The 25766-nt window shown below is 45.5% G+C and overlaps 1 long non-coding RNA gene across 1 annotated transcript in view; it reads right to left on the reverse strand.

Moving 5' to 3' along the window:
• LOC142803733 (uncharacterized) overlaps nucleotides 1-25766 on the reverse strand; it is a 256809-nt gene that overhangs the window by 53108 nt on the left and 177935 nt on the right. Inside the window, exon 2 of the long non-coding RNA XR_012894253.1 lies at nucleotides 22297-22369. This is a non-coding gene — a long non-coding RNA (uncharacterized LOC142803733). The remainder of the gene's footprint in view (nucleotides 1-22296; nucleotides 22370-25766) is intronic.

Below are 25766 nucleotides of genomic sequence, written 5' to 3' on the forward strand. Positions count from 1 at the left end.
GCCTGCACTTACAACACTCACATGAATGCACAACACATCGCATATCGCAAACGATCACCAAGATTCCCACGTTGTGACACCCAAGTAACACACTCACTCACACACGCACATGCAGCGACGTTGATGCCACACCTTTTGCAGGCGGTAAATCACAGACGCGCACATTCCACTGAACACACACGCACACATTCAGGTTTCACCATCACCTTACTGCACACGAATGACCACGATGACAATCGTCGAGATTGGTAATCCTAGGGACGCAGAGAAAAGACGCAGTGTTGCTGCTTCACGCTGCCGAACCGACGGAACGCGGTGAAGCTCTGCTCAGCGTTTGCCGCTGCGGTGCACTTGAAACGCTGCAAAATCATAAACCCCAGTATCGTATGACGGTCGACGAGGATGATGCTGAGGGCGAGTGGATGGAATTTCTTCTTGACGAAGAAAACAGCACAGGAATCCGAATGGACGCCTGACGGTCTCGGTACAGCGGGGAACATTGCCTCTCGTCGCGAACGGCACCATGTTGAATTTATCATTGGTTCATCGTGACTCCTACGTCATTGTAATGTGCAGCCGCAGTTGGACGCGCGTAATAGAAATGGACAGTGGTACACTTTACTTTTTATTCTTAGCTATGTTCCTGGCACTGCGGCCCAACCCTCGCTAAACCTTGCTAAAACCAAGGAGGTTACACCCAGCGAGTTTAACGTGCCAACCCTTTCCGAACAGATAGTGCTCAAGGTGCGTCCTTCTGATACTATTTTTTTTAGTAAGCATCAACATCAAGGCAAATTTTATTGGAGATTAAGTCAGCAATACTCGTCTCTGTAAGGTATTTCGTCAGAAACAGCTATCTTTTTATTCATGATATATGGGCGCGGGTTTGCTCCTTAATTGAAAGGGATGCGCGTGGGCCGCTTCTCTAGTCCGGCCATGGAGGTGGCTACTTGCTACTACGACGACTACTACATACGTTGTGGACGCACGACCAACGGCATAGAGAGCTTCACCCCCAAAACCGTATTTCTCTTTCGGAAGGGAAAGGCGTGATGAGATAGAGATGAGCAGAGGTTTCTACACTCGATAGTCCTCTGCGACCCTCTCTGCGCAATCCAAGATGGCCTCCTGGACGTCGGGTTTCAAGCTGCGCAAGGCAGCCTCCCACTGCTCCTCATCGACCAAGTACTATAAATGTTAACCACTATTGCTAAACACACAATATTTCCTCGTGCTCAAGTGTGAGGTCCAGGGCACGGCTTTCAGCTCTCCCATTGTAGAGTACCGAGTACACTAGATCGGTACGCACTTTGAGCTAAAGCATTGAATGAATGCTATGGTAATACAGAGGGAGCCTACTTCGCAGACGCTGCGGAACCCGTGGGAGGAATTTCTACAATAGCAGTCATTCACCTAAGTAAGGAAGCTGATGGCCTATCACTAAGATGCTCCGATTCATCTGTCGTAGAGGAAACTGCAATAGCACTAGCAGCAACGCACTTCACCGCAGAATACCTACTCACAGAGTCGAAGGTAGCCTACCGAAACAACATGAGAGGCCGTATTTCACCTCAAGCTAGCTCACGCCATCCTTTGGCAGGCATGAACGCGAGCCACGAAAAAGCAGCTCATCTGGGTGCTAGGTCACCTGGGGTAGTCAGAAACGAGCTAGCACACAACTCGGCCAGAGCATTCCTTCCCAGGGCTCTCTCTACCGACCCCTCAGTCCACGGCACTCAACCAACAATACCGGCTACAACACACGCAGATATACTTACTGCAGTTATATCGCCTACAAAGACAAACTTTGCCTCATCCCGTTAAGAGACTTACTAAAACCGAGGATGCCTGTCTGAGCAGGCTCCAAACCATGTCGTACAGCAGCCTGGTCCTAATGGCGAAAATAGACCCAGAACAATTCAGTGCATTGTGTAAATTCTGTGGCAGCCGCGCTGACCTATTTCACGTGATTCGGGTTTGCCAGTCTAATAGAAGCCTCGCGCTAATTACGCGGCCAACGTGGGAGGGATGGGAGGCGGCTTTGTCGGACCTAGCTCTCGAGGACCGCGCAGAGACTCGTGGAGCGGGCGCGAATTGCAGCGCAATCCAACGGAGTTCCGGAATACAGACCCGCCCAGTCCACTGTTGATATACATTTTCTGCATAGGAATGGCGGATAGCTCCCGATGTGAATCGTGCGACACTGACGAGACAATACAACATCTACTGTGTTCATGTGAACGTTTTGCGAGCGAACGCAACTTGCTACGCGAAACGTTAGAGACACTAGACAGTAGACCTTTTTCCGAAGAGAAGATCCTTGGCTCATGGCTCTACGCGTCGCTGGCCAGCAAAGCGACTCGGGCATTGCTAAGTTTTCTAAAGACGACCGGACTACGCAACCGCTTATAAGCGTGCAATGGACAAGGTCACATCTACACACGCGTTGCCCTTCACTTCTCTCTCTCTTCTCCTTTAATCCCCTACCCCTTCCCCCAGTGCAGGGTAACAAACCGGACGTGCGCCTGGTTGACCTCCCTGCCTTTCACTTCTTCCCTTCCTCCTCCTCCTCCTCCTCCTCCTCCTACATTTTCTGCAAGAAATGTTCAATTCATTCATTAAAAACACTGGTCGCTACATTTTTTTACTAATTGCAATGATTTGCAAGTAGTAGCTCTAAAAAGAGCTACAAATATTTAAAAAAGCAATCTTAAACTTAATGCGCATTAATACTTGTTTAGAGCTTCAATGCACAAAGCGTCTATGAACTTCCTTACTTAAACTTATATAGTCATAGCTTTTTATTATGACTGCTGTACACCCGAATTCCAAAACTCCTTCTAACATATACCCCACCTTAACTTTCCTGTCTTACTTTTTGCCTTCTCTCTCGCCCTTGGTAAGTAGCTGCAGGAAAGTTCGCCCCGTAAATCAGCACATCGGGTGCTATTCCCAGTGTTTGGTTGGTTGGTTCCTCAAAACCTTGGCGCAACCCACCTAGGGGGATAGGCCATGAATGGGACGGTGCCTTGCTTTTTAAATTAATTCACTTCTTGAAAGGAAGGGTTGGTTATGCTTCGCTTTGCTCACTTCGTTCTTTTCGTGCTACTTCCTTCTCTCTCTCATCTTTCTATTCACCTTCCCAATTTTCTACTCTCCTTAATTCTTCCTTCATGAAACATTGGGCAGACACCAACAGACAGACTGATGGTCACAGACCAAAATTTTTGCGTTCGAGTATCCCAAGAAATACCATTACCTTTTAGAAAAAAAAATGGCAGCATATCTACGGGGTGAATGACGGAGAGTGGGGCGAAGCATCCGTCCGTCCATTCGTTCTTGCTTCCGTCCACCCATGCGTCTGTATGTGGGACCGTCCGTGCGTCCATCCGCCCGTCCATCCGTGCGTCTGTTCGTACGTCCGCACGTCCATCCGTGCGTACGTCCCTGCGTTCATCCATGCATCCGTTTATGCGCCCATCCATCCATGCAGCTATCCGTGCGCCCGTCCACGCCTCTGTCTGTGTGTCCATTCGTCCACCTACTCAACACTCCCAGTACCACAGTCTCGCATATTTTCATCATATATTCCTCATATAGAAGCACCGCCATCCAGCAGACATTCCAAAGACTAAACGAGAGGTGGCACACGCACACTTTCTTACGGCTTGCGCATCGTGTCTACTTCCCACCTTTAACCACCTCAAGTTCATGGTATATACTAGTTCACTGTATTCATGGCACTGTGAACCAACGCTCGCTAAACCTTTCTAAAACCAAGGAGGTTACGCACAGCGAGTATAACGTAGCAACCCTTTCTTGTGAGATAGTGCTCAATGTACATGCCAATGGCTGCTAATGGGGAATGAGAGACAGGAGAACTTGTCTTTTAGTGAACACGCACGCTGCGAATTTTTTATTGTTCATCAACGCACAGGATAAATCTCCCACCAGCACCACCTTGCAGGTCAAAGTGTAAGACATGTGACGTACTACGCCGAGGGATGAACGGGTAGCGCTTTAAAAAGCTTCGCCCCTAAAAAAATTGTATGGCGATCCACTATTGCGAAACATACCGAGGAAGGGTGTTGCACGTATACCCAGCGCTTTCAGTTTGTAAAGTTTGCGTCGCTCCATTTACCAAAGCCTCCATGCCGCCAATGTTTCAGGCAAACAAGTAGGGCTTCCCGTGCACGAGTAGAATTTCGTTAGGCAGATTCACAAACTCGGTGTGCGACATGTCTGACGCTTTTTGTGACGCTTTATAAACTTCCTGCTTCTTGCGGCAGTTCAGATACTTGTACGTAGAAAGTTGCATCAGATTGTTTCCCCCGTTGCATATTTAGACACGTAGCGATGCAGCGTTAAGCCACCGCAGAGTTGTGCATTCACTCGATAAGAGAGGCGGTGGTGCCACTGCAGTCAGCCCCATGTATGAGCAACGCTTTAGTGATTTCAAGTTAATTATTATGATTACCTCTTGGCGATTTCTGTTAATTATAATAATCGATACAATATTTTATATTTTAATCTCATTCTCAAGTTTTACGCAACCTTAACCTTCCCGTCTTACTTTTTGCCTTTTCTCTTCCCTTGGAAAGCAGCTTCGGGAAAGTTCTCTTTGTAAACCATCAGACCAGGTGCTACACCCAGCGTTATGCCTAGCTTTGCTCATTTCGTTCTTTCTTTCTTACCTCTATCTTTCACTCATTTTATATACACCTTTATTATTCCCATCTATCTTTTATTCTTCCTTCTTGTGTTCGTTAGTATGCCTTTAGTTTAAGGCAAGTGCCAGTGATACATTGATATTCATCGATGAAAGTATATGTGTTTGCATAGTCCTGTATTTATTTCGTTGTTTAACTATATTTCCGCTTCTCCCCTGTATAATGTAAAAATGTACCCCCGAGGTTTCACAAATGAATACATGAACAAATAAATAAATAAATACATTTTTGGGAGTCACCCCATTTCATCTTCTGCACTCCAATGAAGTTCTTTTAATAACTGCACCTATAACCCCTTTGACATTACCTGCACAACTTCGCAGCACTCGCTTGGCTTCAAGGAAGCAAAACTTAAATCGTTCACGGTTCGGGCACGGCAGCTCCAGTTCAGAGAGCTCAGACTCTCGTGCTAATTTATTGTTTTGCTCGGTCCTTGGAACTACCGGGAACGAACTTCACTTACAGAATGCATGATGCAAAAGAAAGAAAGCCTATTAATGGTTTTTTTTTCAAAAAATCATTAATCTTCAAAACTGTGCCAGACAATTAGCGTTATTGATTCGCATACTGACTTACTTTGGGGATTTAGTTCAGTTTACAACGACGTCGTTGCCGTCTTCGTTGCGAAATGTATGGTTGGATATAATTTTATTCAATGTCCGGTAAGCTTTTACGCGACACGGGCCTAGTTCTCTTATGGAGGAACATCAAGGATTCGCCTCTGCGCCAACTCCTTGACTTGCTGTAATGACCACGTCTGGGCTCCGGGTACAAAAGAACAATAGTGTAGAACAGTCCGTGAATGTAATTAACACAAGGCCAGAGCCTAACTAACACACAAGAACATTGTCAGGCGCAAAGTCACAGTCTGTCAATCGGGTGTCGAAGGTGCTACCTTCGGGTGGTGAAAGGCGTCGAGAAAATTGACGCCTTTCACCACAGTACTCCGCACTGCAGTCTGTCTGCGTAGGACAGTACCAGAGAATACTTCTCTGTATGGTTGGGTGGCCTCCCAGCCAACTTAGAGAGGCTGAGTGTACCACTCTTTGGCGATCAAAACTAGGGAGCCTTGATACGCACGCCACACTGTAGTTGAGAGCCCTCGATTTCATTAGGATGCAGCAAGAACTGGATGAATGCAACGAAGGTTTCGACTATATAGCTTACGAACGAAGTACGCGCGGCAGCGCATCATGTCAAGCATCTGGTCACAATGACCACTCTGGACCTGCTCAATGTAGGGGTAACAGTTGACTACATGGAACGTGGACACGCTGGTGGTGATAGAGGCAGTGCTGGTCGCGGTGCAGAAAGGGCATGGTTATGAGATTGTACTCTCTCAACCAGAAGCTCTGAGCCCCTTCTCTCTACTGTAACACAAGGAATGGCGAACAGGTTGGTCAAGCGGCCTGGCCACGCTTGCTTTCAGCCATCCGCTTATGGCTGAGCGTAAGCGGCCAACTAGCCCATGAGGTATGTTTATCGGCGTTTTCGATCTCCAACACTTGTCAAAGAGAAAAAAAAATAGTTCAAGTGTTCTGCGATGGAGCGTAGAAGAGTGCACAACACAAGGACCGTGGGCATGCCCTCCGACACCTATCCCACTGGTTTTCTGTGGTCATGAACCAACTAAGGAGCCAGGCAGTGCATTGAAGGCGAGCTGCTTGTATATATATATATATATATATATATATATATATATATATATATATATATATATATATATATATATATATATATATATATATATATATATATATATATATATATATATATATATATATATATATATATATATATATTTACCTATGAATTTATTTGGTGTGTTTATTGCTTTATGTGTTTGCGTCTTACATAATGAATTCATTCTGATGAAACAAACTGCTACATGCTACAACAGCAACTTGGGATAAAAGTATAGCATGCTTACTTCAAAGACATCTTACTCTATTGTAGAATTTTCATACATCGCACTTAGCTCATCAAAGACAAAAATCAATTTATTATGCCATCGAAGGTTGCTCTTTTTCATTGATTAATTTTTATTCCTTTATTCCTGGCCCCATTCTTTAGAGACTTCAATACGTATTATTTTTCCCCTTGAAGAGTCCCTTCCGAGTGACCTACCCTCAATGAACTTTCAGCCTATCAGCAAAGTTTTCTCTTTCACACTTCCTATCTCAAAGCTTATTTTCTTTATAGTTCAATCTTGTTTTTTTTATATTCACTGTCAGGTATTCCCTCAATAATAGTCACTCTAACGAAAAGAAAAAGAATTGTTCAATCCCCTATCATGCCCCACCAACGAACAAGAACACTTCACAAACTTGATCTTCGTGTTCAATATTCACCTCTTTACAATAGCTTCTATAAATTTAAAATAAAAAAGCAGTTCCACAGACATTACATCAATATAATTTTTTTCTTTCTTCTAAACTGCATGACTGGTTTCTTGCAACGATGCCATTTTCTTTGCTTGATATTCTCGACGTTGCTGTTACGAATATTTTGGCGCCCCAGTGGTGCTCATAATCGATGAACCATCGCTCATTTCAGACTTCTGATATATATATATATATATATATATATATATATATATATATATATATATATATATATATATATATATATATATATATATATATATATATATGTGTGTGTGTGTGTGTGTGTGTGTGTGTGTGTGTGTGTGTGTGTGTGTGTGTGTGTGTGTGTGTGTGTGTGTGTGTGTGTGTGTGTGGAAGACAAAGAGAGAAAGCAAAGAGACACTTTAACCACGCAACCCGTAGTAAAGTACCGAGCGCCCATATATGGAGCTCACGAAAACCCGCTTTTACCGAAATGATGGATGAACATGCATTGATTTACCTGCGCTGTGCGAGGCCGGCAACGTTGCTGAATTGCTAGAAGAACTTAGCGAAATATTTTTATTACTCTGTATACATAATAAAATTGAATTTTTCATTGCTAACAAAAAAAAACGGCCCTGTGAACCGGGCACCACGCCAATATTTCTCTAAGCTTTATTTTTATTGTTCATCTTGTTTCCATTCTTATCACACAGTTCATTTCTGGGGATTCACCGGTCGCTTTCGTTCTTGAGGGGTGTGCCGCCCACCCCCCTTTCCGGTGCTGCTACGGATAAAGTGCGAGAGGGGGCTGTAATTGAAAGCAGCGGCGTCGGTGTGTGCGTCGAGGCCCTGTAGTCGAGAAATTGGCGCTTCGCAGAACAGTGGCTTCGGCCAACTTGACTGACAGGCCTGTGTGGGTATATAGGGAAGAAGGGGGTGTTTCAGAGCCAACTAACTTTCCATCCACGGATTTAGTTTCCGTCAAGCGTTCTCGTATATTATAGGATCGACAGATAACGACGAGTATAACGCAGTACACACGGCACTTCAATGGTGTAAGAAAGTGCCACTTAAGTCCGAGGAACTTTATATCGCCAGGTGTCAATCAGTAGAGTTCAGGTCGGGTCATGGATCGTTTTTCAGTGAGACATCCCGTGTTCAGGGGAAAATGAAACAGTCAACTGCGCCCGTCCAGGAGAAATATTAAGAGAGAAGTTGTTACAGTTATGGCTTTTACGTACCGAAACCACGGTCTGATTATGAGGGATACCATTGTCGTGGTCTCCGGAAAATTTGACTATTGGGCGTTCTATAAAGTGCTTTTAATTTTAACTACACGGCCCTCTAAAATATCATCTCGATCAATCAAAATTTAACCGCCGTAGCCGGGATTCGACCTCGCGACTTGAGGGTTGGTTATCATAACCACTATGCCACCACTACTGCGCGTATCCTGGGAAAAACTAGCGACCAATCAGAAAAGCGCTTATCACCGCGAAGAAGTTCTGAAAGAAACGGAAAATTTATGGAAGTATTAGGGCACACTTTATACTCAAAGAAAAAGGTGGGACATTATTCGTGTTCGCCATTGCATAATGCTGTGGGTGTGTGTTTTATCTTAGGTGTAATTACAGGCTTTCTTTTGTGTTTTGTTGCGTATGTCAAGCCATACAGAATATCTAACGTCGCTCACGTACAGGTTAAGCTATTTCAAGTATCTGCATTCAAGTTTGACTATTCGTCACTCATGTGCTGTTAGATTGTATACTGTATGTTGTACGTCCTCATAAAGGCATCAACATACCCTGTGATACTGAAAAAAAAATCGCCAACACGTTGCGACAAATGCCTGGCACTCATTTCGAAAAGTTTATAATATTATGCGCGAGAACACAACAATAACTCACTTCGAGAACCTACTTCTCGCCGTATCATCATGTGCGCTCGCCCAGGATAAGTTTTATGTACCGTTGAGCTTCAAGCACCACCGTAGAACTCACCAGCGAGTTGTACAGCGGTAGTTAAAACTTAACGAAGAACCAACAGCGCTAACATCAAGCTACAAAAGATTTCCCTCTGAAAAGACTACAACTTCTAGCTTAGTCACTGCGATCATTTTTTTATTTTTGTTTTCATCAGCATTACACATGCAGTATAGACCTTCCACAGAAAGCGAGGCTTAACCTCTCTGCGCTGCGTATTTACCCGACTAATGGGACCGGGGTACCGGTCGTGATTCAAATGAAGCCCAAGTGATTAGCCACGTGGGCTGCGACTTAGATCTTGCGCAAGGTTTCGTCAATACAGTCGCTTCAAAGTTTTCGTAAGATGAGCAAACTGTTATCGGGCCCATTGATCGCAAAATGACGACTGCACCGCCATTAGCTTAGCAAACAGCCCGGCGAGCAACCTACGGCTTTCCAGTAACCAAAATGCCGTGCAAAACGTTCGAATTGCAGCACGAAGTTTATCTCAGATATACATGACATTTGCTTGTTGCAGCCACGTGCCGGGGCAGAAAGCTTTTATCTCCAAGGGTCGACTGTCTGTGACCCGCATACACTTCAAGTTACTCTGTCAGAAAGTACTTTTACACTGGTCCGGTTGGCGAATGGCTTTTACTTTTCTAAGCAAACTGAGAGTGGACTTCTTCTCTCAAACTCTTTCTTTCTTTGTATCACACTGCCAATACACGCTAATACAACTTGTAGTTAATCTAATACCTAATGAACAACTGCCAGAAAATAATGTGATTTTAGGATTGGTTGAAACGAAAGCTGTTGGATGCATTTTTTGAATTCTTATATTTAATAATGAGTGACAGAATTAATGGGGAGGGATACAGATCTTCGCCAACTTCCATTCAATTGCTCCTATGTGTGCATGTTCTCTTTTAGGTGTAGGTTTTGGAGAAGTTGGCACTTAAGTATAAGGCCAGCTACACTCCTTTTCCCAGATAAATCTAATAAATGTGCTAAAACCATCGATAGTACACCGTGGATGAACTATTAATTAATTAAAACTACGCCACCTACAGCACGCAAGCACTGCAACGTAAACCAGGCAGTTTTTCGATTTGCCATTGCGTGAACTAAGCGTTAAGGGTGATCAGTTAACGCAAAATTTCTCACATCGCTCAGAAACGGCAATACCATTCATCGCACTGTCAAAAGCGAACCTATTGCAGTACACCCCTGATAATCTTTTTTGCTCTGCGATACACATACAAACAACAAAAAACCCTGAAAAACAAGCAACACCACTTCCACACACCACGGGCGGCCCGTGGCCGTCATGTGTGCGATGATTTTGGCCGAAGTCGACCACGCGTGACGCATCTTGCCCCAGAGACCGACGAATCTCCGAAATGCGGCGCCGGGGGCCTCAGGATGGGATTCGACGCACCTCTCTCCTTGTCGTCCAGCGGCGCGTCGCTGTAATTACGGTCCGCGCACCGGTGGCGTCGGGTGAAGGACCCCGTGACCACCACCTGCTGACACCCCCCCCTCTCATTCTCATCCCCCCCCCCTCACAACTCCGCGCAGACCCCTCCACGACTCCTCCTGGAAGCTGACCGTCTCTGGCCAAACCCTTTCCCTTCGCCCCACGGTCCTCGTTTGTTTCCTTCTCGTGCTCCTAACTGCTCATCGACCTGCATTGCGTGATAAGCAGACGCTGTGTGCCGAGGCTCAGACGGTCGGCCAAAGTTGCTTTTGTGGCCGTGGCACATATTATAAGCGCGGAGTCCTTATGCTTAGGTGCACGCCGATGACGGATTGATATGAGACAGCTAATCGACGCCATAACGAGTGTTCGCAAGCTTTCCGCTCTAATGGGTCACGAGAAATCGATAGATCAAGAAGTAGTTCCTATGATGATATTGATTGCTTTTGCTTTTATGATCGTGAAAGAACACTGTCGTCACGGTATCCTTTAATATGAAACTGAGTAAACGTTTGAGCTGTCTGTCTGTCTGTCTGTCTGTCTGTCTGTCTGTGCGTACGTGCGAGCGTGCGTGTGTGAGGGGAGTATAATGGTGTTTAAGCCAACCTAAAACAAGTCCGTAAAAGTTTTTTTTTTTAATTTAGAACCTGTACCGTCTTGTGAAGGACTCTATATGACCCATACGCACCATGATGTTATGTTATACTCGACTGCTGGTGCGAAGGTAGCGGGATTGAATCCCGACCTCGGCGGCGGAATTTCAATGAATGCAAAATGCTAGCAGACCATATACTTAGAACAAGATGCAGGTTACAAAACACCACATAATAAAAATTTCCGGATCCCTCCACTAAACCTTCCCACGAAATCACATCGTGGTTCTGCCAAGTAAAATGCCAACAATCACTATTGTTTCCAATAAGCGCACACTACATAGATCCCTGTTTTCTCACTAAACACAATACTGTGAAAGTGAGATACGAGGCACATTACATGATCGTCAGTTAAGGTCACTTACGCTCAACTTGCTGAGTAAAGTTCTCGGAGCTGTCTAGCACTGCCCTGTACTTTTCTGCAGGGGCGACTTAACGAGGCATCCGTGTGGGGGAAACAAAGTGCGCCCCTCGAGGCAGGCGTCGCTCAATTCTGTCAGGCAACAATTTAGTGAGGAGAAGGGAGGAAATGACGTGGTGTCACGCAGACACCCCTCTCCCAAGTTTTTCTTCGAGTCCTTTCGCCTATAAACTTCCTCGGCCATACGAATGCATGCAGAGGCCTCCGAGTTGGCGCCTGCGAATGCATTTCGCGCAGGCGCGGTTGCTGGCCTTCTGGGTTCCGCCGAAACAATTTCATCGATGGTCGGTGCGTTGGCCGTGGCTTTCTCCGCCGTGACCGCGCAAGTCCTTAGAGAACGCATTCGTTGAGCAAGTGAATGCGAAGTGGCTGAAACATGGAGCCTCTTATCATGCACTGTAAGAAAGGTATGCGGCTCATCCTGAAGCTGCTGCCAACGCCTCCTTTAACGACAGCGATGGCTTCGCGCGGGGGCCATACGTCATGCTTGAAAGAAGGCACAAGGGGCTGCCGATTCCAAGACCGTTCTACTTAGGGTTCTTTCATCTTCGAGCGCTCAGCGCAAGAGAACAGGACTGTGGCACCAGAGGCGAATGTGTGCGCGATGTGTGGCATAGGCGGATGTTGACCGGTCATATTTGCTACAGAAAAGAATCCTATGTAGTGCAAACATATATACCGCCATGACATTTGTCATGCAAATGCGATCCCACTTTTGAAAGCCCAACGATTATATGCCACCAACATAGTCGGACAAGGCGAGAAATTTTGAAGGCATACCATGTAACAAATAACACCCCACTTTGTGTACGTCTATTTTCTCGGCCGTCGCAGGACAAGAAAACTTTAGTAATCGACGGTGAACAAGCGCCTTAGATGTTTGACTTTATGTGCGTCTTTGTGACACACACGCCATCGTGTGTGTCACATCAACCCACTTCCGTATGTTGTTGTTGTTGTTGTTGTTGTTGTTGTTGTTGTTGTTGTTGTTGTTGTTGTTGTTGTTGTTGTTGTTGTTGTTGTTGTTGTTGTTGTTCACTAGTGCAGTAAAGTTTCAGTTGAGAGTGAGTGGTAGATGATGTGTGCGTATTGCCTTCCATGTCCGGCTTTTTTTTTTCGCTCAAAGCATTACTCCACCCTGTAGTTATAGTGCCAACGAAAAATAGTAAACACTTACTGTTTGTTGTATATGTCGTGCATGCCATGCGCACGCTGTTTAGTGAATGTATCTTACTTTACCGAATGCCTAGTTTACTTTCCAGTAACTTCTTAAATGTCGGAACCTTGCATTGTGCTCGTCGACAAAACTAATGGCCGTCGATTTGAAATGTATCTGGGAATCATACACCACTCCTGCACTCCAGGGGTAACCAAGTTGTACCTTTCTTTTTATTTTGTTTTCATCTATGCTGCAAAAAAGGACACAAAAGAAACAAAAGAACAAGTGACGCTTTTGAGCCGATCAGCTGGTTCAACGGTGGAACCGATAGAAATCGTAAAGAAACTGTATCAGCTAAGCATTGAATTTAATGATTGAAAAAATCGGCAGATCCCATGCACAGTGGGAATCGATGATATGCGAAGCACGAATGAGGAAGGTTGATAGGTCACTTCAAAATCAGCACAACGTTACGAGACAGGGGTAAGTTATGCCATACATGAATTCCATGTCATGATTATCAAATTTGGACGTTTCATTTACCTTCGTCATCTAATAACGTCACCTGATACCAACTTTGGTATATATGAAGGTAGCGAAACGGCCGCGAGCGTGCTATGAGCGTAGTATGTCGTCATGTTTTACATGACATCTATATCGTGATTATCATGTTTGAACGTGTCATTTACATTCGTCGTCCATTCACGTCACGAAATACCAAAATTGGTATATGTAGAACTAGTGAAACGGCTGCGAGAACGCTATATGAGCGTAGCATGTAGTCATGTTTTACATGAAACACATATTAGGATTATCAGGATTGGACGTGTCATTTACTTTCGTTGTCTATTGACTTCCCGTGATACCAAATTTGGTACATGTGGAGCTAGGGAAACAGCGGCGAGCGCATCATGAAGGGCCCATTATACACCGACGCAACGCAGACGCGCGCGCAGGCTGGGCGCAGCGACTCCACGCTAGCGAAGCGCGACCGGCGCGACCAGCGGCCGTCGACGTCACCCGGTGGCAACCGGCGTAATATGCGAGATGCTCATTTCACGCCAACGACGTTACTTAGACAGCATCGCGTCCCCCTCTCTTCATGATGGAGGGACGCCGAGTGCACTCAAACGCTATGCGTCAAAGCAACACAGCGCGTTTTTGCGAGTATATGGCAGGCAGATCCACAATAGAGGTAAGTGAGCAGATCCACTGATCTCTGCTAGGGGGAAATCGGTGCCTGGCTTGGTATTGCCGGCGTGGCGCAATGAAACGAACGCCGGCACGCACGCGCACTGGTCACGTCGAAGTTTAGAGGCGCCTTGAGTGTGGCATGTAGTCATGTTCTTACATGACACGCATCTCATGATTATCAAGTTTGCACCAGTCACATATCTTCGTAATCCATTCATGCGATGTAAGACCGAATTTGGCATATGTGAAACTAGCGAATCGGCCACAAACGCATCATCAGTGTGGGATGTAGTCATTTTGTTACATAACACGCATGTCATGATCATGTTTGGACGTGTCATTTACCTATGTAGTCCGTTCGCCTCACGCAATACCGAATTCGATAAATGTGAAGCTCGTGAAACGGTTGCGAGCACATCATGAGCGTAGCATGTAATCATGTTTTTACATGACACTCAATGATTACCATTTTGTACCGGTCATATACCTTCGTCATCCATTCACGTCCCGTAATACCAAATTTGATACGTGAAGCCAGCGAAATGGCCTTGAGCGCATCAAGAGCGTGGCATGTAGTCATGTTGTTACATGACACGCATCTCATGATTAACATGTTTGCATCAGCAACATACCTTCGTCAACCATCCAAGACCCCTCATATCAAATTTGGTGTATTCCAAGCTAGCGAAACGGCTGCGAGCACATCATGAGCGTGGCATGTAGTGATGTTGTTACATGACACGAATGTCATTATTTTCATGTTAGGGTCTGTCGCTTGTGTTCGGCATGCAGTCATGTCATACCGTACCAGTTTTACAACATATCATGTGAATGAAACCACCGTAAGAGCAGCAAGAGCATGGAATGTAAATCATGAGAAACATGTCATGATTTTCATGTTATGACTAGCCACTTATGTTCGTCATACAGTCACGTTATGTCATACCAAGTTTGGCATTGATACCATTATGCAGTCAGGGGAGCTAAAAGTCGTAAGCGGATAGATAGATAGATAGATAGATAGATAGATAGATAGATAGATAGATAGATAGATAGATAGATAGATAGATAGATAGATAGATAGATAGATAGATAGATAGATAGATAGATAGATAGATAGATAGATAGATAGATAGATAGATAGATATGCTCAAAGTCGCCGAAGTTCGCCAAGAAATTCTTCGCATTTAATAACGCAGTAATGGGCTGCACCTCGTCAAATTCACTGTTACTAAGAAGTCATGGTACGACACAGCCAGAAAGCGAGGCCGGCGCCCCATCGCGCTAAATTTTCAATGAAAATTTTCAATGAAATGTGAGGAGCTTGCGAAGAAATCGACAAGGCCTATAGAACAATACGTAGGAGCAAGACTTCCATCTATACCGGCGGAAAGTGGTTGCAGGAAACGCTACGCAGCGCACAAGACGAGTGATGATGCGGGCGAAAGGCAGAACTCTTTGTGAGCACGCAATGAAAAAAAATCACAGCATATCTACGGCGAGAATAATGATAAGTGAGGCTAATCGTCCATCAGTCCGTCCGTGCTTCCACCCGTTCGTTCGTTCGTTCTTGCTTCCGCCAATCGTCCACCCGTTCATCATGTGACCACTCCAAGTACCACCATGGAATGGAATGAAAAAAATTGCCCGCAGCTTCCCTCGGGGGAACACTGAGGAGGATGCGGAGCATATAATTGGTTAACGGGGTGTTAAAGTGCGACTTACTTGGGTCGATGGCTAAATTGGTTAACGTGGTTGTGAAATGGGGTGTTAAATGAGTGAACACGTACGACACGTATCCCGTTTTCGAAAGTCCGGGTCCTCTTGTCGACGCCTACGTTTCAAAGCGGCCGAATCCGGTGCTGCTGCTCGACGCTGACGTCTCTCAGCGGCTTCACGTTCTCTAAGTTGAGCATCTTCCGCTCGACGCCGACGTTTACGTTCGGCGTCCCGAGCTCTTCTCCGCGCTGCCTTGTCTTCGGACGACGACTTGGTTGCGGTTCCGCCAACACTTTGGCCGGCGCTGGTCGAAGGGACGTCGATCATTGCGACCTCGGACGTCGACGCGCCGTACAAACCAACCGACGAGCGGCAACTGAGCGAGCGAGCACCGACCTTGAGTATATATACAGCGCGACGGCGCATGCACTGTCAGCTGTCGAATGTTCGAGAAGGGGGAGAAGCGCAACGGCGCATGCGCGCGCGTCAGCTGCCGATGTTCTCGAAGCGCTACGGTGCATGCGCGCGCGTCAGCTGCCGATGTTCTCGAAGCGTGACGGCACATGCGCGCTACATTATACAGCTAGCGAATGTTCGTGAAGAGGAGAAGCGCACGCGGTGTGTAGAGGAGGAAGGGTGCACAGTTGGTGGAGGAGTGAAGCACGCGTAGAGGAGGAAGGGATGCACAGATGGTGGAAGAAGGAGGAGGAAGCTTGCGGACGGCGCCGCACCACAAGCCTCGAGTATTAGATGCTCCGCATCTAAAAACTTTATTTCAGTCCTGCAGGACGCGCTTAGCGCGTAGCGGGCGTCTCCCACGTAGGGACCGACAGGGAGTACCTGGCGGCCGCTTCGTGGGCCTGCTGGACGGCCCATTGCTGGTCGGCGAGAAGTGAGCTCCTGAGGGACCTCTCCCACTTGCTTGAGGTAGAGTCGGGAGGAGTTGTTCTACACTCCCAGAGCATGTGTGCGAGTATCGCTGTGTGTCCACATGATTGGCATGTGTCGCTGGCGTATGCATCGGGATAATAAACGTGAAGCATGGCAAGGTTTGGGTACGTGTGTGTCTGTAATAGGCGTAGGGTTAACGCCTGCGGTCGGTTAAGTTTCGAATGTGGGGGTGGAAAAATGCGGCGTTCCAGGTAAAAGTGCTTTGTAACTTCATTGTACGTAATTGGTGCATCCCGATTGGTATCCAACCCAGCAAGATGAGGTTGCCCTGTGGCAGTGCGGTCGGGAAGTGCGCGCGCTGCATCATGGGCGATCTCGTTGAGGTTGGATAGGGCGCCCGGCACCTGGCCGAGATGGGCGGGGAACCAGATGACAGTGTGGTGCTTCAGGGCACTCGGGTCCGCATTGCGCAGGATACGTAACGCCTGGTCGGAGATGACTCCGCGTTCGAAGGCTTTGATGGCCGGCCTGGAGTCGCTGTAGATGAATTTCCGTTTGCTGTCGAGCATAGTTATAGCTATAGCTACTTGCTCCGCTACTTCGGTGTTTCGGGTGAGGATTGTGGCTGAGTTAAGAGTCTGCTGCGCGGAGTATACCGCGACCGCGGCGAAGGCTTGGTTGTTGCGATAGGCAGCGGCGTCCACGAACGAGACGTTGTCCGCTTCCATATCTATGCGCTTGAGAATGGCGGTCGCCCGCGCAAGGCGCCGGCCTCTGTTGTATTCGGGGTGTACATTTCGTGGTATGGGAGCGATCGTGATAATGTCGCGGATTTCACGGGGAATTAGAGTCAACTCTGGGGGGTCCCTGGCCCTCGAGGAGAAGAAGCCGAGCTCGCGCAGGATATGGCGGCCCGCCTTGGTGGTAGTGAGTCGGGTCTATTGGACGCGTTCCTGAGCTTCGGCGATCTCTTCTAGCGTGTTATGTATGCCAAGCTCGAGGAGTTTGTACGTTGGAGTGGTGATAGGGAGGCCAAGGGCTAGTTTGACCACCTTGCGAATAAGCGCATTGAGTTGATCGCGCTCAGCACGCAGCCACTTGTGTATAGCGGCAACGTAGGTAAAATGGCACAAAACAAACGCGTGTACGAGACGCAGCAGGTTGTCTTCTTTGAGGCCATGGTGCCTGTTGGCTACTCTACGTACGAGTCGTATGGCATTCTCAGTCTTAGTCCTGAGCTTGTGTACTGTTTGGGTGTTGGTTCCGCAAGACTCGATGATCATGCCGAGGACCTTGATGGTGTCTACCCTGGGTACAGTACGACCATCTCTGATGGGGAGGGTGATATTGTGTTCCGCCGGAGGTTTCCACCCTTTGGGCTTGGCACCCCGGCGTTTGGGCAAATATATCAACAGCTCCGACTTCGCAGGTGAGCACCAGAGACCGGTGTGGTCGAGGTAAGACTCGGTGGTGTCGATAGCCTCTTGCAGGGCGGACTCAATGAAGCCTTCTGACCCTGTGGAGCACCATATGGTTACATCATCCACATATATAGTGTGATTTAGCCCATCTATTTTTGAAAGTCGTTCGGAAAGCCCAATCATCACAAGGTTGAAGAGCGTGGGTGAGAGAACGGATCCCTGAGGAGTGCCCCGCTGTCCGAGCTCCACTTCTTCCGACACGAGGTCTCCTACGCGGAGGACGGCTCTGCGTCGAGTGAGAAAAGAGCGGATAAAGTAGTAAAATTAATGACCTAGGCCGAGGGCTGCGATCGCTATCAAGATTGACGAGTGCGTTATTGTATCGAAGGCCTTTTATAAATCAAGACCGAGTATTGCACGAGTGTCCCGAGTGTTCCCGCCATCTAGAATTTGATGATGATGAAGTACCACCATCTCACATCTTTTCATCATATATTCATCATACACAAGTACCGCCATCCGGCGGACATTCGAAGGACTAAGTGAAAAGTGGCAACCTGCTACTACTACGACGACGACGACTACTGCATACATTGCGGACGCTTCACCTATGGCTTAAGGAGCTTCGCCCCTAAAAATGGGCAACGCGGCTGTCGGTCGCTTCTCCGTCTCTACAGGAAATAATCGAGTAGACAGGTACTTAGAGTAGAGTTCGCAGGGCTTGTGTTACTGGGGAGGTGCATGCTATTTTCACAATCTAACGTGCATGTGCATCCTGAGAAGTTAGCGCACAACGTATGAGTAGTAGAGGGAAACGCCGACGCAAAGCTTTGGGTACCTGATTATAAAAGCGATGACGTAGTATAAAAAAATAATCCTCACATCAGAACCGGTATTTCAGAGACAATACCCTGGCTGAGAAACGTGGTCAGCTATACGGAACAGCGGTGGCATAATAACTTCACGTTATACATAAAAAACAAAACAAAGACGACAAGCAAGTCTGTGCCCTCTAAGGAGCTTCTCTCTTTTTCACCGTACGAAGCGTTTTTTCTTGGAAAAAAGTGGACTGGAAATCCAAATTTGAAAATAACTCATGAAGTGAAGAAGTACGAGAAAGGCTTCGAGCTTTTGGACTCAGAACTTTTGTCCTCGTTATTACTTCTCACACAAGTCGTGTTTCTTGAAAAAAAAAAAATCTTACTTGAAGTTCTTTCTTCTCTTGCAAGAGAGTGCGTCCAATTTTCTGACGTAGACGATGTGTCATCATCGTTCATTTCCTTTTTAGCTCTTGAGAGACCAAAAATAATGCCCACTCCTTCCCCGAGCTTTGCATTCACTTGTGGAAGGTGACGCATTCCAACGTGATTGGCATTCTTCTCACTCTTCTTACCTGTGTTTTACTTACTTCATGAGTGGCTGTTCTTTCGAACTTTCCTCCAATAAAACTAGTCATTCCTTAATATTCCAGGCACTGAGGACTATGTCGAGAGTGCCTTGGTATTACATCTTTTAAGATCGGCCACACCTTGCCATCAAACTTGGCATTCTTCTAATTTTTCTGGCCTGTGTTTTACTTACTTCATGAGTGGCTGTTCTTTAAAACTCTCCTCCAACGAAACTAGTCATTCCTTAATATTCTAGGCACTGAGGATTATGTCGAGGGTTCCTTGGTATTACATCTTTTTAGATCGGCCACACCTTGCCATCAAACTTAGCATTCTTCTTGATTTTCTGGCCTATGTTTTACTTACTTCATGAGTGGCTGTTCTTCAGAGCTTTCCTCCGACAAAACTAGTCATTCCTTAATATTCTAGGCACTGAAAAGTATATAGAGAGTGCCGGGGTAATGTATCTTTTTAGATCGGCCACATCTTGCCATGAAAATTATTTCTAACCGTGTCGAATTTATCCCCCAAGTTGACGTGGCTCCGGTGCCTTACAAATATGTTGTAACAAAATGAATGACTGTGCGCGCAATATTGGCCCACAACACCACAGCTGTACCTTTTGAAAATCAGCAAATACGCATCCGCAACGCAAACCTCATGCCTATAATATAGGCTTTGTTGATGATTTCGCAGCTGATTATGATAAAACATGTCGGAGGGTTTTGTAATGGATGGACCTTGAAAACAAGCTCTCGTTGCGTAATTCACGTGTTTTGACACGTGGAGAATTTTTACGTTTCTGCCACGCAATTATATACAATTTAAGCAGACACTTTTCAATAAATGACATTCGTATAGCGTTTTTTGAAGCATCTTGAAGTAATATAGCGTGACTGTGTGGTACAAAAAATGCATGTCACGTAGACGGCCTTGTTTAAATTCTCACTCGAACCGAAGTTTTTTAAATGCGAAGCATTTCTTAGCGAACTTCGGCGACCTTGAGCGTATCTATCTATCTATCTATCTATCTATCTATCTATCTATCTATCTATCTATCTATCTATCTATCTATCTATCTATCTATCTATCTATCTATCTATCTATCTATCTATCTATCTATCTGTCTATCTATCTATCTATCTATCTATCTATCTATCTATCCGCTTACGTTTGGGTGCACTCTCGTGGTCACCCCCCTTAATTTGGCGTGAACCAAATTTGGCATGGAATGGTATGGTTTGACGAATATGACGCGCTGATCAGGACATGAATAATGTCACAATACCGTCGTGCATGTCGTCAAACGTTTCCCGTCAGAGAGCGACACATACCCACGGTCGAGTATGTGCCGCTGGTATGCGTTTATGGGCCTTAGGTGATTTATACTTGGTATCTACCCAGGAACGACGAGATGGACAATTTTAACGCACGAGCGTTAAGAAGTATCCGACATCGGTAGCGTCGACCCAACGAATGCAAAGAATAAATGTCAGCGAGCGAGCTGGATTTGAACCCAGGCATTTTGCGTGGCAACAAAACATTGTACGAAAGGGCTACACAAGGTCTGAGAACTATTTTTCAACTAGACGCTAATCTTCGTGAAACGTCAATAGTTGTTGTAGTACCGCCAACCCAATTTTATTAACATATTACATATGTACTCCTTTGATACAGTTGTCACGTCGGGTTAACGTCAATTGTCGTATGTAGCAGTGTCCAGGGCCAGCATTCTCGCGAGCATCAGCGCTTCGTATCAGGTTTTGCTGTTGATAATACACATGTTCCAGTTGACATCGTTGCGCAAGTGCGAAGAACTGGTTATATAAACATCTTCAACTCTTCAACATATGTCTGTGCGTGCAACCCTTGTACACACAATTGGCGTCAATTCATGGCGTGTCGCTCAATAAAAAAATTGCAACGACACGTTTCCTTCGCAGGCTTCGCATAACGTCGATTCCCAGGTACGTGGTATCTGCCGAATTTTTCCATAATTTCTTTTATGTGCATATATTTTTTTATTTTTCGGGTCATGGACAAAAGGATGATGTTTCGCTTACTACCAATGACGCTGACACCATCGCCGAAACAGAAAAAACCCGAGAAACGACCTTTTTAACTCTATCGCGCTAATACTACGTCGAATTCGATTTTCGAACTAGCATTCCAAAAACATCGTCGCTCTTCTTTCACGTAAAGGAACTGCTTTGTTTGGAAGGAAACGATTTAGGGTTTGAACACCGTTAGCACAAGCGAAACCACGCGAAACCGAGAACGGGCTTGTGGGGCCCTTCTTTCACTAAGCATTACTGTCCGACAGTCGGCGCTGCGGTGCCGTGGAGCACGCATGAATTCTGTCGATAGTGCAGCAGGGAGCTTTAGCACATGCAAGGCCACCACGCGAAAACTTGCGCTGTTTTGAAGGTTAACGTCAAGAAGTTATTTCTTGCATGAATGGGACTGAAATCCACTAGTTGCATTTCATTGCACTGAAATGGTCTTATATGGGTAGCTTTAGCAAATGAGATGAAATACCCAGACCCACTACGTCATCGGTTTTGTGTTCCACAATGTCCCACTAGTGGCACAAATCACATTCAACTATTGCACTGTTGTCTGGATTGTTAAAGGGCTGCAGTGAATAATATGGATTTAGAGTTTTGAAGCCCCGACCTGCCAATTACAACAACAGGTATTTGCTATTAGCCAATTACAACAACAGGTGTTTGCTATTAGTGACTAACTAGTCATTTAAATGTGACTAAAACAAAATTTTTCATTTTCACGCTCGCAAAGATGAGAAGTTATAAGAAGATACGCTATAGTTCCCTATCCAAAAATGACAAACATCTTACTCAACCACCAAGGAGTAAAGAAAGAGAGGACACAAAAATATAATGAATAGCAATGTGCAGTACTCACATAATGTCCGTAAATCGGTATCCGGCGTTCACAGCAGTCGTATTGCAGCTGCATGTGAGAAAAACTGGAACATCTGTCAACAAAAAGATGTCCGACACACCATTAACCAAAATAAACAAAACAAGGGGGCCACAACTCTGTAAAAACTTTGACATTTATTCACCCGTCAGTCAAAGCATATTACAGAACGAAAGGCCGCTATTCATGATCGTTTGTACACTGTTTCGTTCCATCATCAATATTCATTTCGTAGATGTGCGTCAATCTTTATTGTTTTATTTGTACCCTTTGTTTACCTTGCAACATGCATATGTGTATGTCCTTTTGTGACACATTGTTCTGAAGCTATGTTTGCGTGAAACATCGAATGTACATGTTCTTTCCACGTCATCTCATGTTCATGTAAATGAAGTATGTTTTATCATCACCGTTAATGTATGTCTAACAAGAAAATGTTCTGTCGAAACGTTATTGATGTCTGAGACAATCAATTTTTCTAAACACGGTATAGGAGCTGGAGGTCGCCAAAAATCTGTGTTATATCGGTCCAACATTTTCCTCTGATCCGGGACGGTTTAGCGCTCTCTCATAGTAGAGTACCGATCATTCTAAATCGTTACACTTTTTTTCTAAACACACAAGAACTGATGGTATGCGTAAGCACCATTTCTCGAAATAACCACGTCATGTCACTGCGAATTTTGTCTCTAAAGATCACGTTGGCTCTGATCTGCTCGTTCTGGTCAGAATTATGACAAATGGCTTGAGCTGAAGGCGGTGAAACGAAAGTATGTGTGCTACTTAGCTCTAGCTTGCCCTGTTTCAAAACGCGAGTACAGTACGCTTGCGAGTGTATGAGCAGAAAAAAAAAATGTCGCTAAGGGCGCATGAACTGAAATCAACTATGCCTTGTAACACAAAAACAATGGCTTTACGCCTTTAACAATACAGGTGGAGAGAGCTACTTGCGCTACTGTGTGAGAGCGAAGAGCTGTCCCCAACCTAAATGGTGAGAACGAGACACAAATGTTTGTGTTTAGAACAAATGATCAACAATTTAGAGCAGGATGTATTCTACTGCCAGAGCAGTGTTTAGAAACAAATGTTTAGCGATTTCTAGTACTTGGTAGTTAACTATGGGAGAGCAGTAAGCCGTCCCTCAATAAGAACAAGACGAATCGTGGTGTTTATATAAAACAGTTCAACGATTTGGAGTACTTCGTACTCAACTATGGCAAAACAGAGAGCAGTCTTAATTTTCAGAAGTGCCGAAAAGTAGGCACAAAGTGTGTTTAGGAAAAGTGGGTAACGACTTAGAGTAAGTGTGTTTAGAAAAAATGTTCAACGATTTCGAGTACTTCGTACTCAACTACGGGAGAGTACTGAGCCGTCCCGATAAAATATGTAAATGTTCATTTGTGAAGATTGCACACGGCACTGTCAATAAAGCCAAAGATGCGAAAGCACACTTCGATGAAATCATTTGGAAAAGCCCCAAAGCTCCATCTGGTTATAGTGCGCAGTTTGACCGCCTATCAAAATGGCTATATTTGCAAGCTACGCAATAAAAAAAAATGCAGCAGGAAAGAAAGCGAGTTTTCATTTTATCCTTTAGGAAAAGTACTACGAATGCATGGAATGGTGCTTGGAATGTTTGAAAATGCTGGGAACAGAGCCGCTTACACGTATGCTACAATTCTTCAGGAAACAAGGAACAACAACAACCACCACAAACCCTACGACATCATCTTTTCTGTGTTTTCAGATGAAAGAAAAAAAGTATCAATCAGTACGTCAATAATAACCACTGGTATGGGCCAGACGATGATCGAACAGTCATTTACCGGAGCATTTTGCATGACATAATCATAATATCTCCATCGCTAAAACTTGCGAGGCTTAAAACTAAACGACAGTTTCACAATCAATCCGAGCATACGCGCCATCGCAGGCTTAAATAATCACGTGGCGTGCGAATCACGAATGATGACGTCGAGATGATTATTCGGTACTGTTGGAGGGGATTACGAATTTTCGCCATGGCCGTAAAACTTCCGCCCTTGGATCGAGTTTCGCGTCTTGGGGATTAGTTCTTTCGGGTGCCAGGATTACGAAAACAATGGGAAATGCCGCCCGGCGCTGCTCGAAGTGCACTAAATGATTCCGAGATATGATCAGTGACAAAGCTGGCACTCGATGATCGCGCGCATTCACTTATGAAGCGAACGTCGAGCTCGTAATTACTGTCGCCTTTACACGCGCATGGTTTTTGTAATGATAAGTGACATGCACAAAAAAAAACAGTATAAGTTCATCCCTGTTTTTTTATAGTCGAAATCAGCGTTGTTTCTTGTCTGTGTTAAAGAAGAGGAGAGGAATGCGCACTTGCCTAAAAATCTTCTAGTCCATTTTCATGCTCATCAGCGAGAGAGCGATATAGATGGGGATGAAAAAAGGCATAACACTTGAACTTACGTAAGCACTGTTGGCTTCTTTGCACTTGGGGAAATGATTAAACGGTAAAAGATGTCGGTGCAGCAACGATTGCGGAAGCAACAAATTAGAGAGAGAGAGAGAGAGAGAGAGAAACGAGAAAAAAGGGAGGCAGGGAGGTTTAACCAAATGCTAGTATCCGGTATGCTACCCTACACTGGTGTTCGGGAATAGGGGGTTGAAGGAGGGAAACAGAGGTAGAAAATAAATAAGAACAAAACATGGACACACACGCAGACACAAAATCAATCCACTCAGAGGTGTTCCTTCAGGACAGTAGTTCGCAAGAAGCCCAGTAGCGCTTGCATGGCCTTCTTCAATGATGATGAGTCATGACGATGGCGCAGTATGCTTTCGTCTGACAGCGGCTGGTCATCTAACTTGTTTAGTGTATTAGAAAGGTATTGTCTTTCTAGGTTATATTCCGGGCAGTCACGGAGGACGTTGCGTATTGTCTCTTCATCATCTACTCAGTGAGCGTAGGCGGTGGTGTCGACCATCCCTATGTGGAACGCGTACGCACGGGTAAACGTGACGTCCAACCGTAGTCAAAAACTTGGTACTGATGACTTAGTGGGGCTCGAACCCAGGTCCGCTAAGTAGCATCCTAGTATTCTACCACTGAGCCACCTGGAACAAACTGTAACGTTATGTGATGTAATACCTCTAACACACAGGCACTATAAGGTAATTTAAAAAAAGGGGACGTCTTTAGAGAATGCGTTCGCGCGCCCCTACACGTAAATAAGGAGTACCTTGCTCCCGGCAAAGTTCAAGAGAAATTGGATTCCACGTCTTTGGCACACGCATGTCATTATGCATGCATCATAAATAAACATATATAGTGCATAGTGGATGCAAAGTGCATGGAGCTTAACAACTCATGTGGTCTTTGAGGACTTCATGTCCGACGCCCGTCGAACAATGCTGCAGTTTATTCTCATTTTAGGTGCGAAGCGTCTTAAGCGCCGGTGTGT

Source organism: Rhipicephalus microplus, chromosome 3 (genome assembly GCF_043290135.1).
Source record: "Rhipicephalus microplus isolate Deutch F79 chromosome 3, USDA_Rmic, whole genome shotgun sequence".
Lineage (NCBI taxonomy): Eukaryota > Metazoa > Arthropoda > Arachnida > Ixodida > Ixodidae > Rhipicephalus > Rhipicephalus microplus.